The sequence below is a fragment of the Micropterus dolomieu genome, linkage group LG12 (genome assembly GCF_021292245.1).
Source record: "Micropterus dolomieu isolate WLL.071019.BEF.003 ecotype Adirondacks linkage group LG12, ASM2129224v1, whole genome shotgun sequence".
NCBI classification, from domain to species: Eukaryota; Metazoa; Chordata; class Actinopteri; order Centrarchiformes; family Centrarchidae; genus Micropterus; species Micropterus dolomieu.
The window spans coordinates 2,281,227-2,297,058 of NC_060161.1; the positions used below are offsets into that span (position 1 = coordinate 2,281,227).

Here is a 15,832-nt window from a genome sequence, read left to right on the forward strand (position 1 = left end):
TGTTTAAAAGTTATCTACAGTCCTTTTTGCAGCAAGGACAATTCAATTTACTCTTTTAGACAATTCAATGTTTCATATAACTACTAAATTAATTAGATTGTTTAAAAAAAAAAAGTTAACATTATAACCAATTAAACTAAAATCAACCTATACCAGTCAAAATAGCCATGAAAGCTCATATTATAAATGGTAAACCAACTAAAAGGCAACATAAAGGCTATCTACCTGCATTTAATTACATAATTAACTTAATACATACTGTTAGTAAAAAAAACATGTAAATTGATGTCAGCAGTTTAGCTGGTTACAGTAAACTATCTCAGAAGGTCTAATTAAATGGCATAAAATAAAAATGTGGGGAACATTAGGAAATTGACTTTGGCACATTACCAACAGATGTAGCTAGACAGGAACACAGTTAAGGAGAAACACAGTGTCACTCGTTTTCATTAACACGGTCATCTTTTTAGTTAACACCAACGACACTGCTGAGGGTTTAATGACAAACCCCCCCCCCCCAGCTTGTCGAGTTTGTCACAGTCAGCCAAGTCTATTGTGCAATTTTGGCGTCATCCACCTGAAACGCTGCTGAAACGGAGTGAGTTTGTTATATTAAACGCTGAGAGTGAAGGACCGACTGAAGGCCTGACTGTGAAGCAGAATCAGGCTCAGACAGGTGAGTAACAAACTGCAGGACAGGCCTCGTCTTTTTGTGTATTTCTGGCGTGATTACGGATGTTACTCTGGTGTTTGTGTTGCTTGCAGGTGTCCTATGTTACTGTTGATTGTATTAGAAGTTTTGGGCTGTTTGATTTATATGCACTTAACGTTATTAATTGTTGTTGCACTGGCTGCAGTGCACAAGACCCCATTTTCTTTATTGTTTTGAGTGAGTTCTTTACTATTTTGTGTTTAATTCTAGTAAATATCAGGGAAGGAGTGTCTGACTAGCCCACATACTGTAAACTGAATGAATATTTGGCCTGGTGGTGGAGTTTATATATCAACCTCTGTGGAAAGGGTGTAGCTGCACAAAGCCATTACCTGAAACTATAGAAGTGCACATAACTTACCAGGAATAATACTGACAGTTCTGGTGATGGTTTATAAACCACCGTTAACAAATCTTCCTTCTCTGTGTGGCTGTTGCTGTTGTTTTTGACCTGAATCATTGAAACACTCTTATGAGAAGAGACTGTATAAAAAGTTAGATCTACCCCTGAATGATAACTTCCCTGCTGCTCTACTCTGGTCCAGAGTGTATACATGAGACCGTGAGTCGGCTCAGAGCTGTAGAGTTATTAATTATAACCACTCTTCTTACAACTCCACGGAAAATGGCCATGAATTGGATGGAAAAATGATGGCTTAAACAGGCCCATTTATGACAATGTGTCATGTAAAGTGGTGTTGATAGTCACTGACATAAAGGACATCCACAGACGCATTTGAATAAAAAATTAATGTAAAACAGAAAAGGGTGACGGGAAAATGGTCTGACGTGTGCACATCATCGTCATAAAATGCCAGAAAATGAGTTTGACATTTGAATATACTTTATAGTTATAATTCTGCAATATCTTTCAACACTGCCATTAGACTAAATGCACACACTCAAGCTCTAATACAGTGCTCCATAATAACTGCAGTATAACCACATTTGCCAAGAATTTTGTTTCGGAAGGGGCCGTAAAGGATCTGAGTCACTGTTCATTATGAGCACTTTTTACTTTGTGATACTTGAGTACCTCTTGCAGATAAATAGTTGTATCTACATTTGAGAAACAACTTTAATTCAGAACATTTACCCTAGGATTTTCATACTGAGGCATTTTTAAGTGAAAGATTTGAGTACTCACTTAGAAATGAAGCACACGCCTGTTTTCCCCGTTGCTTGTATCAGCCACTATTCTGCTTTTAATGTGAGGTCTCCGGGTCACGCCCCCGAGCCTCTCTCGTGCTACAGCGACAACATGCAGCGCTAACGACATGCAGTCCACTAACACCATAAAACAACCGGCTCACGGCAAAACACAGGCTCCACGTAAGGATACAAAACAACAATAAAGGTTTATGTGCTGAAGCCCATCAGACCAAACAGGCTCAGATGATGTCGAGTAAGAACAAAGTGAGCATTAGTAAAGCTGGACAAACACAGAGAAAGTCACGTTAGCTCGCCGGCTAACGCCAAGCAGTTACTAATGTTGTTTGGTGCAAAGTTATATTGCTTTCACATTCCTTCACCAACTAACGCCACCCGTGTTACTTTCCTCTGTGCCACTGTTATGTCAAAGTGTCAAAGCCTGCAAGAAATTATGTAACGGTAAAAAGCAAAAGTGGAGCGGTTTGTTCACTATCCTATTGTAATGCAGCCACGAGCAGCCACCAAACGCTACAGTAGCTCGGACCTGCTGCTGTTTGCTTCATAACGTTCGATTTAGATTTATTGCCTTTTACCGATACTCAGGTACACAGCTCCTCCACCTCTCAGTCGCTGTAACTAACATGACCCACATAATATAAAACCCAGAGGAAGAAACATCCACATCCACACATAATCTCGTTATAATATTCAGTCCAGCTCACTAACCGTTTCATTATCATCCAATACATTTAGCTGTGCTGACACTGCTGAGCCTCCGGTGACAGATTCACAGATAGTAAAGACAGTTACTGAAAGCAGCAGGCGAGCTAACAATGTAGCATGCCGGCTAAATGCAGTGTAACTTTATCATGTAACGAGCATGGATTAGTTCAACATCAAGCTGATAAAAATATTACTGTAACGTTGTAGTGGGAGTTTAGCTGAGTTTCTATCATGTTGTGTGAAGCTGGCTCCCTGCCTGTCTATAGCCGCTCTCACTTTGCCTTTTTTCGGGAGTACTGTGCCAATATGCCGGTGTCTTGCCGCGCTGAATGAAAGGTACGGCGTCGGTGTTGATCTGCCTCCGAGACGGGTACGTTGAAGTAACGGAGCCTGAACATGTCTGAGTGAAAAGCTAGTGTGTTTCTGCGTTTATTGCAGGATTTCTGTATGAAAGCGGTTGTGTTTCGGATTATGCTCGCTCATGAGTTCAAGCGAGCACGCGTACGAGCACACGCCTGGTAGCAATCTTAAAACTGCACCGCTAGTGGCCGCTGAAAACTACATAATGCCCCTTTAAATGCTAAAGTTGTTGTTACCTTGTCCGTGGTCCGCTAGCAGAACACCGGCTGCTTTCTGATCAGGCGCCGTCGTGCGGTTGCCGAGGCGACATCAGTTTTGTTTTACGGTGGACAGACGGTAACGTTACAGAGTTGTTGTTGTTTTCTTTAGCTTGAAATAATCCCAGACTTTGTGTGTGCTATATAGTTATATGGATTAAACAAAGCATCGACTGAGGATTTACAGTCTTATTGTTGACCCTTTTCTCTCTGCTTGCTCGCCTGCCATTCACCGGTCTTGTGCAGAGTTCTGCATGCGTGCCCTGCGGCTCTGCACGTCGCGCAGCGTAACGTGCAAAGTTGATGCTTCCTCTGCAGACTGCTTTACTCCTGCGTGTCATGTGACCATAATCGCGGCCTTTGTGATTACGCAATCTTGTTTTATCATATTGCGATATGATCACTTTTCCATTTAATAAAATAGTGTGATCAATAGTTAAATACCCAAGTTAGGTTTAAATCTAGACATATGACTAGTGGTGACGCAATTAGTCATGATTGTTATAAAATGAATACACAACATTTTTGATAATGGAAGAATCATTTCAGTTATTAACTAAAGATCAAATTTGGAGATTTGCTGTTTTTCCATGTTGATATTATTGTAAATGATGAAAAACCTTAGGTCTTGGACTGTTGGTCGGATGAAAAAAGCATGTTGAAGGTGTCCACTTTGACATCTAATGTGCAGTTTTTATTGTTTTTCTATGTTATACTTTAAATGTTGATTGCATTGTCAGTTATTTGAAGACATAGAGGCTTCATCCTTCAATTGTATCCAGTCTGAAAACCCCTTGTAACTTTTAAGGCAGCTGTTGACATGTTTGCATACATGAAGTTTCCTTTTCCTTTCTCTCCTGTGCAGAGGTGTGGACACATCATTACTGACGACACAATTAATAGATGAGGTGTTACATATGGGCTGTACGAATGAAAAAGGGTTAATTATGGATTCACGGATTGATTTTAAAAAGATACTACACGTTGTTTAATGAAAACATCAAAGCACTGTGACCTAACATGTGAATTTCAATTAAAATTTCAATAACCATCCAGCTTTTCTCAACCAGTCATCCGAGGACACTTCCTTTACCCAAATAAAGCAGTAAATAAAACAGTGTCACACAAATACATTACACAACCCTGATTAAACCCCAGCAGCTGCAAAACAGAACTGCAAAGACACCTATCAAATATTACATCCAGTGAATGTGGGGAACTGGATTTTTCATAGCAGGCAGAATTTCGCATGCAGAGAGTGAGCTTATTAAGAGTCATTAAAGTCCTCTTACTGTTGAATGGCGTCAGTGGATAATGAGCACTGTGAGCTTTGATGACGGCTGCTGAGCACAGTCAGGTATTACCTGGATTTTGTGCCGGAGTGACTTGAGAAGAAGAAGAATCGTACCTGCAATTACATTATTCTTGAAATTGATGAGAATGAGCTTCATCTGTTTCTCTACACTGCAATAATCTCTTAAATTGGTAATTGACCCGAAGTCTTAATCTCCTTGCAGTGAGTTATTTGAACCTGTTTCCTATTAACTAAACATCAAGTTTATTATTGTGTATTCTAGTGAAGCCTCGAGTCTCGTTGCCTTATTCATCCTTTTTGCCAGGGGCCTAGTTTCCACTATGGGTTTTGGAAACTTTACTACCCACTACTGTAAGCACTTTAATACATCGTCTGTTCTAAGTGTTTCGCTGATTTCGAGCTCAGGTTTGATTTTCTTTGTTTCTGTGTTTGCGTTGTGGGATTCTCACGCCGGGGTGTCAAAATGAAATGAATGCCACATTTGAGTTGTTAGCTTCTTCACATTTTATTTGAGGACTGATTGCATTGATATTGCACATTTTTTGTCTAATAAGCACCTTGACTTCAGCGTCAAGGATCTTTAGGGCGTGTGATGCACGTGAATAATAACCAGAATATAACTGAAAGAGACTTGACATTCGACTTGGCTCTCATGCTGCAGTCTCATCTGCTCACACTCGTAACAAGCTTCCTGATATTATATAGTTTATCAATACCATATCTCTTTTCATTAATGGACAGTTTATAAGAGGAGGTCATAAAACTTCACATAAACACGTTGGGTCTCCCGACACCAGCGTGAATTAACATCTATTAATGCATCACGAGGGAATCGCTGTGCGACGCAGTAAAATCCTGTGTGGCCAATTCATGTCACTATGACAAATAGGTCATGAATACTAATAGATGTGTTTGTTGTAATTATCTTTGGTTCTTTACAATCATGGTTTAATTAGGCAGGTTTTTTATAAATGACTGAACCTTTTTTTTTCTATCTTTTTTTTTATTTTTTTTTACCATGATGGGGTTAGTACATTTTTTTATGTTATTGGTCAAATTACTAACATAATTAGTAGAGATAGAATCATTTGTGTAATTAAAGCGCAAGACTGGTGTTCAATCCCTTTAAAACACCCAAGTCAACAATGTATTACTTGTTAAACTTTTTCAACCTGGACCCTGTTTTCCCATGTTTTTGTGACTAATTGGGACATTTTCCAAAACCACCAGACAGTAATTTGTAATTAAAACTGCTGCCTCGATCGGTTAGTTTGTGTGTATTATTGTTTGACCTTGGTGTTTTTAACCGTTTAGGTCACACAATAATACACACAAACTAACCGATCGAGGCAGCAGTAGACCAGAAACTCCCCAGTTCTTCAAGATAAAACTACTGTTTTTGAACAGAGCGATATAGTGGCTGTTTCTGATTATTACTCAGAACACTCAGTGGCAAAAACAAGCACCTAGTGGACGTACTTTGATGGTGTGCAAGCCCTGTTTAGCTGTTGCTGACTGCAGCACGCTTGTCACACTGACACAAAAAACATGAGAACATAGGGTCCAGGTTTAAAAAGTTACCCTTTAATACTCCCCTAGCCTGTCTGTGGCTCGTCAAACCCACTAAAAGACATCCATCTTTAAAAAGTCACATATCATTTAATTTCCTAAAACAACTGGTCACTGTAGTTTTTAACAAACATTACTAAAACAGGAGGAGTGCATTTGTTGGGGACTGTTTTCAGAGGCAGGTTAATCCACATGTGGCGCTGTAGTGGCTGTTTGGGGCAAATTAAACCACAGTTCATGGTAAAGAAGACACGTCAACCAGTGCAGCAGAACAGTGTGGCTCATTGGTGTGTTATATAATAGTTTTTGGATGACAAAGGAGTATTAACTTATACACTCTTTGGATACAGACACAATACTTGCTGGTAGGATCAGTTTGAGTGAGAGAAAGTACTGTAACCCTGTAACAGTTATTTAATCGTTAGTACAATTGAAAGTTAGCAAAATGTCTGTGTATGCTGTCGTCTACAGTTCTTAGAAAGAAAGAAAAAAATCGGGATTGGACAAGACAATTGCAGTTCGTACGTCTCTAATATACAGTGTTATTTTTATGTAATTCTATTTTTTATTCCATTACAATTTCACTGCCTTTTCATTACATTTGGTATACAAGTCTAAAACTCAATTCTCAAGCAATTCAGTGTTCGGTTGTTATTAATTCAGCCTTATTTGAAACTGAAGAAGATTCCAAAGTTTCAATATGGAAAAATGTGTGTGATGATGCATAAGATGGACATAGAACTGCTACATGGGTCCAGATTTGGAAACCCAGAGTCGGTCCCATATCAAGTTCAACAACACTGGCTTATTACCCACAATCATCTCAATCAATTCTGGGCCTGACCTGATTTGTTTTATTTTTTTATTGATTATTAAGACCATGCGACCTGACCTGTAATCAAATACACAGGTACTCCCTCACTCAGTTCATGCCTTATTTGTTTTTTACTTGAGCTCGGCAAACAGCCAAAGCAGCCTTAACCTGGCTGAACACAAAAAATTATGGTAGCATCTAAATGAAATGTTGGAGCAGTGAAGAAAAAGATTTTGTGTTTCTTTTTTCATTAGTTAAAAAACTAAACCTGGGGCAAATCAGGTTTTTAGGCATTACGTTTCTTTTTATATTATATATTTTAACGACTTTTAAGAAAGCCACAGAAAATCCACGAGTCACAGAGCTACAATGAAGTATAAATAAAAAGAAGAAGGAGGAACACAGAGATTACATTGTGACACGCAGTGTTTCCCCATGAATGGGAAAATCTGACAAAGCAGGAAACTGGCCACCGCGACCCGTCAGCTGACCCTCCGGCAGGCGTCCACACTGTCTCTGTGGTTACTGCTCACATAATCAAGCTGATGCAGTGCGTCAATGGCTTCACTCCGTCTCTTTCATCCTTCATGTCTTTGCACTTTGTGTCCGGAAAGGGGGCAAAAAAGGTCATTCATTGTTAGCGTAGACTGCCACTTATGACACAGCAGTGCATGCTGGGATTGAGTAGAGGACGGCGCTTACAGGAGAATTCTTTACAGCGTCATTGAGGCTGGCTGACTGGTTGGTGGTGTGTGTGTGTGTGTGTGTGTGTGTGTGTCGGTATAAGAACAACAGTGTGTTTTGTAATCCTGTACACCCCCCCTGACCCCCCGGCTGACTCAGTCACTTGTCCTCAGACTGCGGCCAAAAGTAATCGCCGCAATTGGTGCATAATGGCATAAAGATTGAGGTCTGGATGGGGCATCAATCACAAGGACGTGGCTCAGCTGACCCTGAGTCCTGAACAAGAGGGAAGACCAAGGGGGCGCGAGAATGGGGAATGAGGCAGTGAGAAGGGCAGCAGAGACTGAAAGGTTCCCGTAAGCTGGCGAGAAAGCATCAAGAAAGACGGACAGGATAGAGAAAGGAAAATGGGTTGTGAGCTGTGTGTGTGTGGGTGCATGGACATAAATGGGATCTAAAAGCTCACATTTGGCAGACGTGATGTGTGGTTGACTTAGCTAATTTAATCAAGGATTCGCTCCAGGTTAAATGTTGTACTTATGTCTCGAATTTGGGCCAAATTACAAATATCACTCATTCAGCTGAATGGCATCTTTTATATTAATACATCAAAATGAAAAATGTGGAGTTGTGGAAACCTAATCTTAACTAGATTATCCAAATTATAATTTTTATCTGATTATTGAATAGATAATAAAGTACAGTTATTGCTCACTTTTTTTAAATAAAAATATTTTTTTTCTCTTTCCAAATAATTAAACAGGTAAAAATCTGTGTGAAAATTAAACATTTTACCCCTTTTATACTTAATCACTGTCATTTTCAGGTCACAAGAACAGTTGGCATAGACAGCGGGTGAAATTCAATTCAAACTAACTTACTTTCAGTAATAATTGCCTGATTGGTAAATAAAATTATACAATAAGCTTAAGTATTGTTAATGTATCTGTAGTCGTGTGGCTGTGCACTAAACTACAGGCAGGATTTTCGCTGTGTGTCCGCTTGTTGCTCATGTGTTTTTTTTAAGTGAGTAAATAGGTTTTTATGTGCGCTTTCCTATAAAAGAAATGTTTTGTGTTTTAACAGGGACTAGACTGTATTTACTTGTATTTTACAAACTATACTTGCTCTTTTCTTTGGGAAAGTAGGCCTTTTTTTGTTTGCTCTGATTAGCCTGTGGTATTTTCCGCCACACTAGCGTGTCTTTTTGATTGGTAATGTTGTTTGGTCAGTTCACCACTCATGACTTTATTTGTCCCATGCGTTTGTTTATGACCTGCAAAACTAATGACATCAGCCTCTGCAGCACTTTGTGTTTATTGCTAATTAGCAAATGTTAGCTTGCTAACACGCTAAACTAAGAACGTGACCATGGTAAATGTTACACCTGCTAAACATCATAATGTTAGCATTGTCCTTGTGAGCATGTTAGCATGCTGACATTAGCATTTAGCTCAAAGCACTGCTATGTCTAATGTGCAGCCTCACAGAGCCGATATCGGCTGTAGGCTCCACGTCTTGTTGTTTTAAACGGCATGTTTAGCTGTTTTGAAGACGTGTAAAGTGAATGTATAGATTATATTGGAGCTAAAGTATTAATTTATTTCGCACATACATCTGCTAAATGGAGGAGAAGCATGTGTTGAGGCACGTGTGTGGCCGAGCGTCCATGTAGTGCTGAGACAACCATGTTGGCTAACGGGGATTATTTTGTGACTCTGTTCACGGTTTTACAGAGGTATACAGAGCATTTATGCAAGAGAGACCTGATTAACGCTGTGTGTCTTTACAAGTGCAGTTGCTGGGGCCTTGCAAACAAATTGTTGAATTGCATTGTGGTCCATGTCTGTCATACAACACATCGCTGAGACCGTTTTCAATGTCTATGGCATCTAAGACAAGTTTAGAATAGACACAGATTATAGCAGAGGTTAAATTAAGTGTGCTTGTGATCCTGGGTCGCCAATGATTAAGGGAATTCTCTACTGATCGTATCTCGTTTGTATATGAACAGAACTCACTGGAGATCGAGTTGGTGTGTTTGCACATGTGTGAACATGTGGGACCCATGTCAGCAACGTGCCAGAATCTTTGTCTCCATTATCCACAAGAGACAGTAAAACAGATGTTAAGTGTTTACCAAAACATCCCCATGTAACTTCAGAATGTCATTAAATTGACAAGGCAGGTTGCCTTTCTTCTTCTTTCCCTGTTAGTATGCTGGCAATCGTTTTGTGCGTTTAGGTATTGAGCTTCTCACTTTTACTTTACACTAAAAACACAAACCCCCCTTTCATCCTCTGAACTGGTTTAAAAACATCTTAGATCAGGATAAAAGGGAAAGTGCACAACTCCCCGCTGCCTCTGACGTGGAGGTATTGAGCAGAGATGCCAGCAGCCCACTTAATGCTAAATACTACAGTCTTTTATCTTGGTGAAAAAAAAAATACAGTGAGCTGAGAGCATAAAAAGAAGCACTTATCTCCTCCTGGTCACTAATGGTGGTGACAGTGTTGGCCTCATGTAATGTTCAGGGGCCTTTCAAGTTCTAAAATAGACTTTCGAAGAAAGGGGTCAAGAGCAAAAGTTAGACAAATGGGGTGTGAAAACACCTGCCTTCAATAATAAAGATGTACGCATTGAAAAAGTTAGGATGGATGAATGGTAAACCCAACCAACTTAAATGTATTCGATTGTATTTGACATTCAGTTTATTTTAAATTTCCATTCTGAATTTTAAAAAATCTGACGAATAGGATAATGTTTTTTGAAGTTAAATTAAGAGGCAATAAAGTATTTTTACCTACCTTTTTTATTTACCACTACATCACTGACTGTGAAAGATTTGGAAATGCAGCCAGACGATAGAGCTCTGCAGCCACTAGATACTCTGCTGCTGTTCCCTGGAAGGAATGTATGTTGGTGTTTTCTTCTGGTTAGAGTCCCACATTTGCATAAAAGTGGCAGGAAGTCAGACCAGGGATGGACATTAACACCCGCCAAAATGCAGGTGGATTTTCCGTTTGGCGGCCAAATGTTGGAAGGCTACCTGCCACATTGGCAGGTAAATATATTCGGCATATCATTTCTATTTGACGGCAATTAGCAGCAGACCAGCGTTATTGTTGGTGGTGTGTTGCACTTAAATTGGTCCCCAATGTGCCAAAGTCTCTAAAATCGTGTACCACACGGATTAGGGGCGTTCTTTGGTTGTTGTTTGTTATTTTCATGTTACTTGTGTTTGATTGGCGTAGATTTGTAATGGGGTGGGCGTTAGGGGACAGTAGTCGGGAGGGGAGAGTGAGAGTGTAGCCGCTTTCATACGGAGATTAGCACGGAAAGAATATCCGCAAATATGTCGCATTCATTTCTTCATACCAAACAAAAGTTTGCAGCTTTACTTTACTTAAAAACCTAAACTGAATGTTACGAAGCAAACAGCGGCAGGTCTAGGCTACGGTAGCGTTATCTGGCTGCATCACTACAGGCTAACGTTAGTAAACAAATCGCTCCACATTTGCTTTTTGCCGTTATATCCTTTCTTGCAGGCTAAATCAACAGTGGTACACAGGATAGTAACATGGGTGGCGTTAGTTGGTGAAGGAATGTGGAAAGCGATATAACTTTGCACCAGATAACATTAGCAACTGCTCGGCGTAAGCCGGCGAGCTAACGTGACTTTCTCTGTGTTTGTCCAGCTTTACTAATGCTCACTTTGTTCTTAATGTGACCTGTTTGGTCTGATGGGCTTCAGCACATAAACCTCTATTGTTGTTTTGTATCCTTACGTGGAGCCTGTGTTTTGCTGTGAGCTGGTTGTTTTATGGTGTTAGTGGACTGCATGCCGTTAGCTGCCGTGTTGTCGCTGTAGAGACGCTCGGGAGCGCACAGGGCTGAATCCGAGTCCCCACATTAGAATAGAATAGTGGCTGATGCAACCAACGGAGAAAACAGGTGTGTGCTTTTGAGCCCATTGACAATAAGGCAATCAAAATTTGATTAATTTCATTGAAACACTTACATATAGTTCCTTTAATTTATTTAACACACTCAAAAGTGTTCCAAACATTGTTCTAAATTAACTTCATGAAATAATGAAACGAAAAATCCATTCATGCCATAAAATGTGCTCAAATAGTGGCTGAAAGACTGAATCTCAACATTTAGGCTACAGAAAACTCATTACCTGCGCCCACATTGCAAAAGGTGGGGCGGAACATGACTACAGTCTCTGTAGTACGCTATACTAACCTAAAATAGGCTAGATAACCTACGATCATATTAAAATTTAGTATTTCAATATCCCTACCAAACTGCTCATAATATTCAGCCTCACATAAGAAAAATGAAACCCATTTATTTTAACAGCTGTGAAACGGATTGGGAGCAAATAAAAAAATAGGCTATTAAACACATTTCAAAGCAGTAAGTAGGCTCAGCCTACTGTAAAAACATGTAGGCAACAATAGCCAAAGGCTTTTAATCAGTCTCTGTAGGACGATATCGCTAGACAAGAGTTTCACTGCAAACATAAAGCAGCCTATAAACCAGTCTGTGGGATTTCTTACAGATGGTGATGTCATTTTCCAAGAGGGCTGATTGGTCAGTAGGCGGCGTTTTCATAGAGTTGATCTCTTATCTGGAACATAACCTACTCCAGAGCAGATAAAAGTGGGTGGAGTTTTCTCTTGTAGGCTGCAGCGACGGTCCACTTTTGGGCTTGTTGAGCTGATCCTTGGTAGTGTTATGGCGAACGTTGGTGAAGCTTTTAAGCTTAGGAGCATGTCTGTGGTTTTGCTAGTCGCTCCTCCAAGCCAGCTGTCATTAGTGCACAAATACCCACCACAAGTAGCTGCGTGAAGACTAGGGATGAGTTAGTTAGCTGGGTTGATCTCCATACCGGGTGAGGGTTTGTCCTCTTTGTGCGCATGAGGAAGCTGCACTGTCTTGCTGGGTCTGTTGCTGTGGTTTTGAAGTGCCAGTTGTAGTTTGTTGTAATGGCAGAGTGTGATGCGTTTATTGCAGCTCCGTCTGAAGAGGCGTTGGAGCGTTCTGCTAAGGAGCAGCTACTGAAGATTGCGGCGCACTTCTCGGTAGTGGTAGGCGACAAACGCCTCCAAGAGAACATCAGAGTAGCTCTGTAGTCATAGAACAAGGCCCAAACGCAAAATAGGTTAGTGACCTGAGGTTAGTAAACATGTTTAGCACCGCATTGGCCATCTAATGTTAGCTTGATTTTTGCTTTAGCTACGTCCTACTGGAGGTTAGATCCGACAGTCATTCGTTATGAAAAGGTGAATGAGCCATTGTTTACTTGCTGAACTTGAGGTGGTCGATTAACGTAATTATTTACGTCCCACTGGCTGCCAACACGTTAATTATTAACGTCGGCTGCAAACAGGTTACAGGTTTATTGTTTATCATGCAAAGTTACAGTTTTACTTAGTTTGTTACACTGGTTTGAGAGTCTGGGGGATGTGTTGACCTAAAGTAGTTTAAGCTGTCTGAATGCATTGTTCATTACATGTTTGTGCTCTGTGAAAAACAGGTTACAGGTTTATTGTTGATGATGCAACGTTACAGTTTTATTAAGTTCTAACACATGGTTTGAGAGTCTGGGGGATGTGTTGACTTACAGTAGGCTAGTTAAGAAGCTGTCATTAATTTCAAAATCACTATCTTTGTAATAACAAACAACAGCTGTTTTGTGTGTAGGATCGCATCATTTCCCGTTTCACATGAGTTTTCTTGACAAAACGTGGTTTGGAGACCAGCGTCAGGTGACGGTTGTTGGAAGCTCATGTAGTGTGTGACCTCCTGTCACCGATCAGTCACGTAGTGTGAACGCCACAACAACTTCAAGACTCCAGTCACAAGACGGCAAGTTGTGTAGTCTGAACAGCAGGGCGATCTGCCGACGCTGAAAGTCGTTTAGTCTGCACGAGCCTTAAGGAGATCAGGAAGCAGTGTAGCCTGTGGGTACTTTGTACAAAATGGCTTGTTGTTGAGGAAATGGTTGACTCTGGGTACTTACTTTGTTGGAGATGCTGTCGTTCAGCTGGTGGTACAGACTATATGTTCTCCTCTTGTCTTAAACCCGCACATGATGAGAGTGGGCACTTTAGTGTGAAAAAGACTTTTCTTTTGGCCGCGGATGAAGAGAGGTGTTGGAGCATACATTAAGACACGTCATGTGTGTCAGCTAATCGGAAAGCTGTTAAACCTGCTCCATTACAACTCATTCCGGTTGTGAATGAACCATTTGAGCACCTAATTGTGGGTCTGTTTCCATGCTCTGACTGTAAATACCTACTGACTGATGTGTCAAAATACTCGGTATCCTGCTGCGTATCTGTTGAGGGCAATTACCACTAAGACGGTAGTGAAAGGTCTAACTTGGTTCATTTCGGTCTTTGGCATTCCGAAGGTCATCCAGAGCGTTCAGGGGGCGTTCCAATTCTCTCCGCACACATTCACGTTGTTGCGTCACTGGCATGCTGCAACGTAACACTGCACCCTGCAATCTGTGAGCTCAAGTAGCAGTGATTGAATTTAATACGATTTGAAAATAGAAGACAAACCTAGGTGCCAATATTTTTATCCAGTCCATTTTTCAACAACTACCACATCTACCAAATAAACATGAGAATACCAACAGTTTTCTGTAGTAGTGCATTATGTGACAGACCTGCAAGGTTTGACCACGACTATATAAGTTAACTGTTGTAATAGAGTAGGTTGAAGCAAGTGTTGACAGTAATAGTTAGTTGTAAAAGAACTGTGTTTTGGGGGTTTGTGTAATTATATAAACATTTATTTAGATGACACATTTATTCAAGTGTAAATGAATTATTATTAACTCAAGTTGCTGCTCTGTGTTTTTTCATTCTGTTTGTCCACTAAGGTCTCGATGCATCTTATCAGCAGTGCCATCTGACCAATGCAATCCCACAACACCAGAGGTAAGAATACGCACAGCATTTTACATTCAATTACAATACGAAGAGGCATCAAAATGTTTTAATTGTAAATGTACAGATTTATGCTATATGGACAAAAACAGTGTGGTGAGCTGCCCTTTGTTTATATAAGTCTCAACAACAAACTGGTGCAAAATGACATGAAAACAAACCTAAATGAAAGCAATCAGGCTTGATGTTTAGACAAATGTGTGTGCAGAAGGACATCTGTGTATATGCAGTCAATAAAAAGTGAATTTACAATATTCAATAACAATTTAACACAACTGGAAAAGGGAAATCCCTTTTGTCATCACAAAACTTGCTAGGATATGCATAAAATATATATTTGGAAATGAAAAGACACTGAGGGTACAAGCAGAAAAGGGAACATCGCACAGACCTGTTCTGTAAAATCAATTTTCATTTTTCTGTTTAAAAAAAAAAAGAAATCCTTAGTGCATTTGTAAAACTTGCTAAATTAGTGTTTAATTGTAACTTTGCATAATTAATAAATACTGCGTAACGAGATACGTTACATAAAGTTTGTGTATCACAAATAAACGGGCATAAGATTTACTGGAGGTCGTGAGGAAAACATGTATAGTGTAGCTTCACAGTATATAAATGAATTAATACATACATGAATACCATCAGTAGTATGTGTTTGATGATACAGACCTTGAGGTTACATCGCAGCCCACAATAAACATTACATTTGGATGATCAGTTGCATAATATTATTCCACAGAGGGTCCTAATGTACTGGTAAAGCATTTAATTATAGTGCATATTACAGATGTGTAGAAGGCCCAAAGCTACAGATAATGGACCCTTTTCCATTATAGAGGACCTGAGCAGATATCAAAATGGTGGTGGTGGTGGTGGGGGGGGGGAGACAAGAAATGCATGTATTTCATTAAGGACACATTTCAACAGTTGCATCCAAAGATGTTTGTAGCAAGATGCAGTCCTCAAGAGTAGTAGTATTTAAAAGGAGACTTTCACCTCAAGCAAGCAACACCCACTACAGTGTTTTCCATTGATCTCGTTAAGTCCATGTTGTTCTTTCCAGTTTGGCTCACTGAGGCAGATTGTAAGTCGGGAGGACTTCATTTCAATTCAGTTAATTTCAGTTCAGTATCTTTCTCAGGAGCTCAAAGCCATTTAGTTTGGTTTACTGGTGTAAAACAAGTATTTTTCCTCTGTCAATGGCAAACTGCATGACAGACAGACATGTAGTACCCCAGAGGATGCCGAGCCGCATGGAAGTGGAAAAGCCTGCCA

At 40.1% G+C, this 15,832-nt stretch overlaps 1 long non-coding RNA gene across 1 annotated transcript in view; it reads left to right on the plus strand.

Moving 5' to 3' along the window:
• Positions 1-543: 543 nt before the first annotated feature.
• LOC123980649 overlaps positions 544-15,832 on the plus strand; it is a 26,636-nt gene continuing 11,347 nt past the window's right edge. Inside the window, exons 1-2 of the long non-coding RNA XR_006827536.1 lie at positions 544-676; positions 14,491-14,548. This is a non-coding gene — a long non-coding RNA (uncharacterized LOC123980649). The remainder of the gene's footprint in view (positions 677-14,490; positions 14,549-15,832) is intronic.